General features: G+C 35.0%; 1 protein-coding gene across 3 annotated transcripts in view; it reads left to right on the top strand.

The window, feature by feature from the left end:
* The window catches only part of LOC106869943 (QRFP-like peptide receptor), a 57,240-nt gene that overhangs the window by 3,081 nt on the left and 41,768 nt on the right, over window positions 1–12,391 (top strand). For all 3 annotated transcript variants that reach the window (XM_014915880.3, XM_052971349.2, XM_052971350.2), the window contains one exon: window positions 1–212. This exon is cut by the window's left edge. The gene's annotated coding sequence lies outside the window, so the exon portion shown is untranslated. The remainder of the gene's footprint in view (window positions 213–12,391) is intronic.

The following is a 12,391-nucleotide window of genomic DNA, read 5'->3' as shown; positions in this document are numbered from 1 at the left end:
ATTATTTTTTTATTATTGTTACATTTTGACCAATATTTAACCAAACTTTTAATCAACGGCATTCTTCTTGAATTACATACACACGTGGAAAACTTTAATCAAAATATTCCTATGGTATTTTAAAACCAATTGAAAACCCATTGGAAATATTTATCGAAGCAAGTCTTGCGGATTTTTGTCTGTTCGATTTTTTTTTCTTCATCAAGAGAAAGGTAAGAATTGTGAAATAACTTTAACAAATGTTTTGTTATGTTAATATTTAACAAATTAAAAGTATTTAAAAGTTTAATACGGAAAATTATTAATTAATTCATTTCGTGATGTATTTCAGTCAAATATGTGTTAATGTTTTTAATTAGTTTAGATCAGTCCTGGTACAGGGCTTTAGATAGATCAAGGCTCCAGCCATGATCATCGCATCGAATTATTTCAGACAACATATCTAGCTCTGCATTAGCCAATGTGTTCCCCCTGTTTGTTGTTGTTAATCTGTTCAGGTGTGATTTGCAGGCGATCTAAAATCTGATGTTCCTGTCTAGTGCACACCTGTTGTATATTTTTAATGAAAATAAGAAAAGAAACCAAAAAAAAATGTTCATTAACTTACATCCAACAAAAGTAGCTAGATTTGTGTTAATGTGATGAGTCGATTTGCTAGAAATAGCAGCTAAATCTCTTTTAAATTACATTTCCTTAAAAGAAAGAGAAGGAAGTTTTGAATAATGTAGATCTAAATCTAGATACATGCTGTTTGAAAAAAAGACGGAGAGGCCAAAGCTGGAACGCTTTCGATATTATATCTGTTGGATCTGAGCTGACTTGGGACTAAACAATAACAGTAACTTCTACGGAGAGACTTGACCTGCTAGAAATAGCAGCCAGATTTCCCTCAAATCACACCCTACCAACTTAAGAAAATAAAAGGGAAGGGTACATTGAATAATGCAGTCTGGGATACCCTATGTCTAGAAAAATGACAGGATGGTCTCGTCTGGAACGCATTTGATCAGAGTTCTGCTCATTCTGAAGCGTCTGGGTTAAAGAACTTCAACATCAACACTCCCATACATGAGACAGGTAATATTTTCAATTTCAACAGAAACGTGATCACAAAACCCGCTAGAGATAGCAGCTAAATCCCCTCCTACGAATGATAAATAAAGACAGATACATTGGACAATGTGGTCCCTGCTATACAATGGAACAGGGGATCAAGAAAGGACGGAAGTTCATAGTCATGCTGATTTAGGCCTAAAGAACAACAATAACAACGTGGCAAGGTGATCCCTGGATCTCTGCTAGAAATAGCAGCCAAATCTATTCTTTATAACACACCTTATCATCTTATAAATTAGAAATTACACTCTGTATAACGTAGAACTAGGTAAACTATCCTTTATTTTTTTTTGTCTCTTACTTGTTTCAGTCGGTAGATTGCGGCCATACTGGAGCACCGCTTGAAAGGTTTTGTTAAGCAAATCGACCCCAGTACTTTTTGGAAGTCTGGTGCTTACTCTGTCTCTCGCTTTTTGCCAAACTGTTATGACAGTCATGAGGACGTAAAGAAACTAACACCGGTTGTCAAGCAGCGGAGTAGACACACACACTTACACATAATATATACATAGTATTCCGTCGGTTACGACGACGAGGGTTCCAGTTTATCCGATCAGCGGAAGAGCCTGCTCGTGAAATTAACGTGCAAGTGGCTGAGGATTCCACAGACACGTGCACCCTTAACGTAGTTTTCGGGGGGAGATTCAGCATGACACAGAGTGTGACAAGGCTGGCCCTTTGAATTACAGGTACAACTCATTTTTGCCAGCAAAGTGAAAATAAAGCGTCTTGCTCAAGAACTCAACGCACCGCGGGGAATCGAACTCACGATCCTACGATCGTGAGCCGAATGCCCTAACCACTCAGCCACGCGCCTTCACACACGCACACACACACATATATGCACACACACACACATATATACACACACATGTATATACACATATAAACACACACATATATATATATACACACACACATATATATATACACATACGCATATATATACACACATATGTATATACACATATACACACACATATATATATACACACACACATGTATATATACACATACGCATATATATACACACACATGTATACACACACAGCGGGCTTCCACACAGTTACCGTCTACCAAATTCACTCATAAAGCATAGTCTGCCAAATGTTATAGTAGAAGACACTGGCTCAAAATGCCGCGCAAAATAAAAGAAAAAAACAAAACAAGACGTGTTAGTGACAGACATTCTTGTTTAACCCCAGGCTGGTACAAATATTAAACAACAACAGTAACAATAATAATAATTAAAAACCATCTTTTAACAAAGAATATTTTTATGGTTTAAATGTCTTCACCGAATTATTTTTAATCATAAAAAAAGACTACAAAACTCGTAAAACGGGAAAACATTATCATTATTCTGTTGTTAGTCGTTATCATTATTACAATGTAATTAATGAATGCGTCTTAATTACTATTGTAGATTTATATCAGCGTAAAACTCCTACTGTTGTTTATGGTTTCCCTTTGTATTTCGCCTTCTTGTTGTTCCCCCAACCCGCCGCCAATGTCTTGGATCTATGCCATCATATTAGAATTGTTATTATTATTAGGACCTCGGCGAAATTTTACGTCCTGACATCAAACGCTGCCGACGTTGACTTTACCTTTCGTCCTTTTAGGGTCGCTAAAATAAATCCCATTTGAGCATTGGCCTCCATATAATCGACATACCCACAACTTCCTTAAAATTGTTAACCGTGCCATAGAACTCGAAGGCCTTATTGTTATAATGTCTGGGAACGGTTTATTATAACCTAAGCTACCATGAGGAATCCTCGACGCCTCTTTCTTTTTCTTACCAATCCTGCCTCTTTTGAGGAACGAACGTTTCAAGCATATAGAGGCATAATACATAGAAGTAGCATGTGATCAGGCTCATGGGGTACCCTAATCATAACCAGATGGCGACTTCCTGCTTCTGCGTGGGTGGGATTCTCTCATTTGCCGTTATCTGTATTTTCATATTTATATTAGTTATATAATAATAGATATTAATAATAAATATAAATTTATAATATAATATTCATGATAAATATTTATCTCTATATGAAATGTATTCATTTATTTATTTCTTCAATCAATCTGTACAATTAACTATGGAAGCGCAATGGCCCCGCGGTTAGGGCAGCGGACTCGTGGTCGTAGGATAGCGGTTTCGATTCCCAGACCGGGCGTTGTGAGTGCTTATTGAGCGAAAACATGTAATGCTCCACGAGGCTCCGGCCGGAGGTGTTGGCGACCCCTGCTGTACTCTTTCACCACAACTTTCTCTCACTCTTTCTTCCTGTTTCTCTTCTACCTGTATTTCAAAGGGGCCAGTCTTGTTACACACTGTGTCACGCTGAATCTCCCCGAGAACTACGTTAAAGGTACACGTGTCTGTGGAGTGCTCAGCCACTTGCACGTTAATTTCACGAGCAGGCTGTTCCGTTGATCTGATCGACTGGAACCCTCGTCGTCGCAACCGACGGAGTACCACAATTAACTATGTGTATGTTACCAATTTTACACAAGTTCCAAAATTATATAACTGCCCTCTACCTGCTGTCTTTACATGATCCCGTATGTAAAGCTCCGTATGTTTCTGTAGCATCGTACTGTATGTAGTAACGGACCCAGGAGGTAAAGTAAATTAAGGATTATTAACGTCAGGAAAATCCTTAGCGGTATTTCTTCCGGCTCTTTACATTCTGAGTTCAAATTCCGCGCCAGTCAGCTTTCCCTGGGGTCGATAAAATTAAGTACCAGCCAAGTACAGGAGTTGTTGTAATCGACCAACTCCTTTCCCTAAAGTTTTAGGCCATGCGCCTATATTAGAAATTACTACTACTACTACTACTACTACTACTACTACTACTACAGAGGCGACGAGCTTTCAAAATTGTTAGTGCGTCGGACAAAATGTCCAGTGGTATTTCTTCCGACACATTATATATGAGTTTAAATTCCGCTGAAGTTAACTTTGACTTTCATTATTTCGAGGTCGATAAAATAAGGTACCACTAAACCCATCTCCCTTGAAATTGCTGGCTTTGTGTCAAAATTTCAAAACACTACTACTACTACTACTACTACTACTACTACTACTACTACTACTACTACTGCCTTGTGGCAAAATTTGAAACCATTGTTATTATTATTGAGGCAGAATGACTAAACCATTAGAACGTCGGACCAAATGCATTGCCTCCTGTGTTCAAATCCGGTAGAGTTCAACTGTGTTTTTCATACTTACATAGGCGATAAAATAAAGTACCTTTTCTCTGGTCAAAATTGCCGGCCTTGTTCCTAAATTAGAAACCAAATGATCATGGGAATGTAACTGCGCTTCTCGGTATTAGTCGTAGCTCTTTACATTCTGAATTCAAATCCTACTGGAGTCAAGTTTCACTTCAGCCTTTCGGGGTCAATAATATATAGTACCAATCACATACTGAAGTTAATTTAATCAACTACCCCCACCCACCACCTACTCAAAATAGTACACTTATTGTCTAAATTAGAATTAGAATTATTATTATTATTATTATTATTATTATTATTATTATTATTATTATTATTATTATTATTATCATCATCATCGTCATCATTGTTACTAAGGCGGTGAGCTGGCGGAATCGTTAGCACGCCGGGCGAAATGCTTAACGGCACTTCGTCTGTCTGTGCGTTCTGAGTTCAAATTCCGCCGGGGTCGACTTTGCCTTTCGACCACTTTCGTGGTCGATAAATTAAATACCAGTGAAAACTGTGGTCGATGTAATCGACTTATCCCCCTGCCTCCAAGTCCAGGCCTTGTGCTTTTAGTAGAAAGCATATTTATTATTGTTACTGCAGTTGAGAAATATGTTAAATGCTTTATGGTGTTTAGCAACATTCCTTTGCTTTCTACGTTAAAATTCTGCTAACGTATGCTTTGCATTTCGTCTTCCCGCCATCGATCAATTTAAAGAGCAATTAAATACTCGCGCGGATATATCCAATTGCAGCTTATCTCCTACAAAATATATATGGTCTTGTACATATCTAAGAAATTAGTATTATTCAGCAGTTTTATTTTGTTTGCATGTTCCTACGGTACTACTAAGCGCAGTTACATATACCTTGGATGCATACAGCGATTTGTTTTGGGGTTTGTTTTCTAGTATATTCAAAGTACTCTACATGTTATGTCTACAGTATGTTGCGTAAATATGTAAGCTCTGGTGTATCAATGTGCTTCTGTTTTAATCATTCTCAAGCCCCTCATTATCATAAAGATTGTTTTTATTTTATATTTTTGCAGTCTCCAATTTCTTATGATCTCCATTTCCATAACTTATTACAATTTCTCCATGGTGTTATATCACTGGAATTGATACGTCCATTAAGTGGCACTCCCTTTCCTGATAGATTAACCTGAAACTCCCTATGTAAATTGGAATATCCCACATTACGGTTATTTTGTCATTGTTTGAAACCATTTCAGGGGGACGTTTTCACAATAGCCTTGGAGGAAGAGGTTTAAGCATGCTGTATACATCTTATACATTTAGTTCTGGCATGCAATTGACCGGTAGTTTTTTGCCATGTGGGTGGTTCTGCATTTGGGGATCAATTTTGTCTCTACCAGAGATAACCAGTGTAGTATCTACTATTCCGACTGAGAGCTTGCTAGTACAGATTGATAAGATATGGTCGGTAGAAGGTTAGATTCTTGTACCAATATCGAACAATCAAGTCTCTTCCAAGTGCTTTTCCATCCTGGAGTTTCTGGATCACAGATGCAAGAGTTTCACCATCAATGTATGCATGCATGCATGTATGTATGTATGTATGTATGTATGTATGTATGCATGGTTTAATTCTTCAAATTGCGGAAACAAAAAAGTTGGAGTAACATTTGTGAATTTTTAGCCTTAGCATATTACACTAATATCATATCATTTCTTCTTCTTCTTCTTCTTCTTCTTCTTCTTCTTCTTCTTCTTCTTCTTCTTCTTCTTCTTCTTCTTCTTCTTCTTCTTCTTCTTCTTCTTCTTCTTCTCCTAATACTTCTACTACTACTACTGTAGCCTTGATGAGTCATTCTGTTAATTAGCTATCACATTCAACTTTCAGCCACATTACAGATAACGACTACAATACTTCGACAGTTACACTCCATCGAATCTGCTTCATGTCGCAAAATACAAAATACTTTGGCAGACTCCAATTACAGCCAGGAAGACAACAGTCGGGTGAAAATTTTAAATAAACCCTATATCAAAATTCTAAGCAACTTTGCTAGGAACTGCTGGAATATAGAGCTACTTCTATTTTTGAAGATTTCCTGTGACTCTGTTTGACAAAGACTTCTTGTCTTATTATTTGGCATCGAATCTCTCCACAGTGAGAGCAAGTAACAGCAGCAGCAATAGTAGTAGTAGTAGTAGTAGTAGTAGTAGTAGTAGTAGTAGTAGTAGTAGTAGCAGTAGTCAGTATCGACTGTTCATAAATGATAAATCGCTATTTCTTTCCAGATGTCGATCACTTCCTCACAGTCATGATCTCATGCGTTCTATATCCAAAATAAGTTCTACAGCAAACTGAATTTCATAGCACTATGCCACCAGACATAACAGTTGTAAGATATTGATTACGTTTATTCTAGTTTACAATGTTACTTTTGACCTGACTAATGATGTAAATGCTTTTCAAAGAGTGGTGGATAGTATAATCATTAATACCAAACGAGTTCATACCTATCTAGGTGATGTTATTGTCGTCAATAAAACTATTGTTGTTAGCACGATTGGCTCAGTTTATTCCAAAATCAATTTATTCCAGTTTAAAACGAGGCTATGGTTTTCAAAAAAGCTGTAAAACAATGCGAACGTTTTTACTTCGGGTTTATTTTACACTGCATGCTGACTAGCAAACGATTTCATTCATATTTAGTTTCAAAAATGTAGGAAAAACGAAAACTATTAAGTTTCTTCATTGGCGTATTGAATTATCACTTTAAAATAGACATCCTACAGATACCAGTCGAAGATAAAGCATCTGGTTGTGCTATTTTCAGGTGCACTTCTGTAAAATTTAGAATTAAATATTTATGCTTTTGTGTCATCTTAAAGGAACACACTTATGGCAGTATATCGAATCTAAAAACCTTGCTATTTCCTTCAAAGATATTGGAAAAACTTGTGACAATGCATCACAGTCTGATCCATGCCAAATTTACCCAATCATATACATAACTCTTTGAAGTCACGTTATCAACTTTAAAAATCTTGTTATCTCTTACTGCTGTACGTTAGTTAAAGTTGACTGCATTTGTAAGCTATAAGACTGGGTCTTTACTTTTAGTGTTTGCTTTATTTTAGTATTAAAACCGTTTGTTCTCATAGTTGTGTATACTGATACATTCATATCGTTTTTATAACCTTTTGCGAGACACAATGGGAATATCTTTTTTAGTTTTGTTTTCATCAGCAGTTGTGCCACATTCCCTTCTAGCAAGAGTAGCAGTTATTTTCTAAACGACAGAGTAGGTATGAGTTTCGCTTCATCTCCTCGGTTTAGTATTCCTTTGATTGAAAAAATATTTAACCGTACTGAAAAATTAAACTAAACATTACGAAGCAGAAATTCGGGAAGAATATATAAAGCCCATTCCGTGCTCAAACTGTAAATATAGGCATTTTGGCAGATGGCCTTTCACTTTCAGAAGACAAACGTAACAGTTTTAGATTACTGTGTCAGAAAAATAGAGTGAATTATCGAAAAAGTCTCGCCAACTTAAAAACAGCGTGGCTTTTATACGTGATGCTATTTTTCATTTAATAATAAAGAAAAGAAAATTTAGAAAAATGTAGCTATAAAGCAGAAAAAGATTACTGGGGATTGATAGGAGTACAAGATGTGTTAAGGTGAAGGTTATAGTTCCGGATATAGGTTCTGTGATAACGATGACTGTTGAAATATATATTTGTGGTGAATATTCTATGATGAATGTACACCAAAGAGGAGGAGGAAGAAGAGATGGATGATTGGGTGAAATGCTGACAGTTGTAAGAATAGAAAAAAATAACTAGTTAAAGGAAGTAGTGGCTTTGATTAGACAATCGAGGATTGTCTAGGTCATGTGTGGTGTTTGTTATAGACGTTAAATTTTGGGGTGTAGTGCGCCCGAGTAGTGTTTATGGAAATGAGAGTAAATGTAGCAGAATGAGAAAAAAAGATGGAACAGAAGAAAAAGGAAGAGAGAAAGCAGAGGAAAAGAAAGGAAAAAAAGGAAAAGAAAAAGAAAAAGAAGAGAAGTAGAAAAGAAAACTGAAGATAGGAAATGAAATATGTGAGAAGATTGAGGGCAATATGACTTAATAGAAAGCAGTTGAGATAAGAAAGTATTTGAGAAAAATAAGAAATTTAATAGATGACAGATGAAACAAGATATAGTGTAAAGGTAGAGCTTATTGGTAGAAAATACATTAACGGTTGTGCATAATTAGGGATTCTCTTGGAGATAGTCAAACAGAAATGATATTGGTGTTGATTTCAATAGTAACATAGTAATACAAATAGAGATAGCGTGAACTTAGTAGCTGTGAGTTTACTTCCTCAGGCGAAGTTGATGCTTGAAAAGCAATAGAAAATGTATTGATAATAAAAAAAAAATGATAAATAGAAATAACTTTAATGTGTAGAAGTTGAGAATAAAGGGACAGTAGAGAGAGAGGTGGGGATTGGTGGATGACTGGGCAAGAGTCAACGGTTAAAGGTTAAAGGAATTAAAAAAGATAATTGACTAAGGAAGGAAATGGAATTGACTAGACAATCTTGGATAGTGTAGGTTATATATGATAATTACTATAAATGGTTAATTGTTTGGGTAGGACATGGCTGTCAGTAATGTTGTTTATGAAGAAGGGAATATATAGAATAGAAAGATGAACAAGAAGGAAAAGTAGGGAAAAGAAGAGGAAGGAGAGAGAAAAAGAAGAGAAAATAAAAACTAATTAAGATAAGGAAATAACATATATGGGAGCAGATTTAGGCATAATAAATTATGGAAGATAGCTAAGATAAGAAAATATCCGAGCAAAAGTAAGAAATTTCGGTAAAAAAAAAAAATTTATGGGGAAATAAATTACAATAAAAAATGTAAAGCTTGTTTGTAAAATATATACCACACTGGGAGGTGATAAAAACGAGAACAGGAAATAACGATGTTAAGGAAATGGTTAATCGATGATATTGTAATAAAAACGAATAAGTGAAATATTTGAAATATAAGACGATAGAATTCTTTAAAAGAGTATACTAATGATAATTATTATATTTGTAAGCAATAAAGACAATAACGATATTTGAAATAGTAAAACTTTTACGAATTTGACTGCAGGAACACATAAGAATTTTTCGTTCTTCATTCCATTTGACTTTCAGTGTCGCTGGAAGCTCCCTTCCGTATAAGTATATTATAGTAATTTATAATCACTTCCATAATGTCCGCTGATAAAGATCTTCCAATAAAAAATAGAAGTATGTATCTAATAAATCTGATACGAGTTTAATGGTTTTCAGAATCAGTTCCATCCAGAAAAGAAAATAACTATTTCTCTGAATATATTTCGTGTAAAGTGAACCGTTTCGAAGGTATAAATATTCCTATGAGTATACTTATTAAGTCTTAGGGAATTCTTTTGCTACGAATATATTTCTTATTTATAAACCCATAAGACGACGCCATGATCCAATCTATTTCCTTCTCTAATAGTGTGTGTACGCGTGCGCGCGTACACACACACACGCATACAAACATATAGGTAGGGTCATTATGCTAATAATATGAAACACACACACTGATTCAGTTTGGCTCCTTTATTGTTAGTAAATTGGTTAGTCATCTCACCAAATAACTAATCGATCGTCTGTTTAATCTGTTGGCTAAACAGTCATTAAGTTATTTGTCAAAATACTTTCATCGTCATTCGCGACCTCATTAATAATTAAACAATGATTAAACAAATTGATCAAACAAACGATCGATTAGTTTGTTGGTTAGATTGACTAACAATAAAGAAGTGAAATTGAACCAATGCGTGAGATTAATACTATTTGCGTAATGACCTTCTTTCGATTCAACAAGATTTGTTTCAACACTGAGTTCATATCAATAATCTTGCAAGCCAAATATGAAACCAAAGTATGTGTGTTTGTGTGTGTGTGTGTGTGTGTGAATGTAAGTATGCATACGTCCCTATATATATATATATGTATATATATATATATATATATATATATATATATATATATATATATATATATATATATATATATATATATACATATACATATATATATATATGTTATAACATATATCCATATAGACGTGTGCATGTGTGTGTATATGTGTGTACGTGTGCGTGTGTATGTGTGTATGTGTGCGCGCATTCATACCAGGAGAATCGTATGCATATGAATTAAGGAATAAATTGAAAGATAGGAAAATAATGAGTAAAAAATAAAATATGAAATACAGAAACTAAATCAGAGATCGTAAGAAAAAAGAGTAAATAAATAATAAAAATATAATTGAAAAATAAAATAAAAATATATTAAAAGCAGCATAATAGAACGTGCATGTGCAGATATATACGGAATAGAGATTCACTGAATAGGAAATGGAGACAGTTGCTTAGAAGGAATTAGAGGATGTCTATAACTGTGGTACGTTCATACACTCATAAGAAGAACACGCTTGTTTGTATAGATGTATAGAAAAACATTTATTGACAAACGTACATGAATACATGCTTTAATATCTACAGAAATACTTGCAAGCACACACAAAAAGACACATACAGGCACATATATATCTATAGAACTCATACTGTATCTATAGATATAAATATATGGAATAATAGTAATATAAATAAATATTTCGTATATATAACGATGATTTTTTTCGCACAGCATTTTGCAGAGAACTCGTTGAAATTGAAAAACAAAAATCAAATTTCCTATATATGCGTGTATGTGTTTCTATGTATGTATGTATGTATGTATATGAGTGTATAATTACGTATATTATATGTGTGTATGTATAGACACACACGTGCAACACATATACACACGCACACACATAAAATTTTATTGATATGTTCTATTTCAGCGAGCACTCTGCTAAATACTACACGAAGCATAATATTTTCGTCATATCTACGATATCCCCAATCAGCAGCCATGAGTATAGGCATTTCTATTCATTGATTCATATGTGAGAGACACACAGACAAAGAGCGAAGGGTAGAAGAGTGTGGGATGGAAAACCGTCATGTTAATAATGAGTTGCAAAAATAGAGGATGATACACCTACACACACACGCATATATATGTATGTGTATTTGTATGCATGTCTATACGTGTATGCTTGTGTATATATGTATATATGTATGTTTGCTCCCGTTTACGCGAACTCGGTGATGGGATACTTAGAACAAAAACTCTACCAGGAAATAGAGGAGAGATACAGCACTGAATTTAGGAAGTATATTGAAAAGGCATGGAAGAAACACCTCGACGATTGCTTCGTAATCTGGACAAAATTTCAAAACACTGTGGAAGAATTCAATATCCTCCTGAACAACCTACACCCATCCATCCAATTTACAAAGGAAATTAGCAGTAGCAAATTACCATTCCTAGATATAATGCTAATTAAAAAGAACACTACCATTACCACAGATATATATTATAAACACACAGATATACATCAATACCTGAATGTTAAATCGTGCCTCCACCGTATACAAAACGTAACATCCGATACTGCTTAGCCAGAAGAATGTGTACCATTGTAGAAGATTTGAAGATCAGGAATCAGCGCCTGATGGAACTGAAAGTATTTCTGCTCAAACAAAAATACCCGTCACTACTTATAGAAAATGGTATTCAGCGGGCTATGAAAATACCCACACAACAACTGAGGACAACACAAAGAAGAGAAAAACAAGAACAAATCATACCATTTATAGTGACGCACAATCCATGCCACCAGAACATCTTCAATATCGCTAAAGCAAACCTACCAATCATTGCTCAAGGTAAGGAATTAAGAGATATCATTACAGACCAAACTATAACTCTCAGTAAAAGACAGCCTAAAAGCTTGAAAAGCTTATTAACAAAGGCAAGGTTTGACCTTAGCAACAAAGACCAACCATTCACTGTATCTAAATGCAATGATAGCCGATGCGGTACATGCCAATTAATTCATACCGGCCCATATATGAACACAAAAACG

This window comes from Octopus bimaculoides, chromosome 10, assembly GCF_046866305.1.
Source record: "Octopus bimaculoides isolate indiv1 chromosome 10, ASM4686630v1, whole genome shotgun sequence".
Taxonomy (NCBI): Eukaryota; Metazoa; Mollusca; class Cephalopoda; order Octopoda; family Octopodidae; genus Octopus; species Octopus bimaculoides.
Note: the sequence above shows the minus strand (reverse complement) of the source record. Positions and strands in the feature narration are given on the sequence as shown.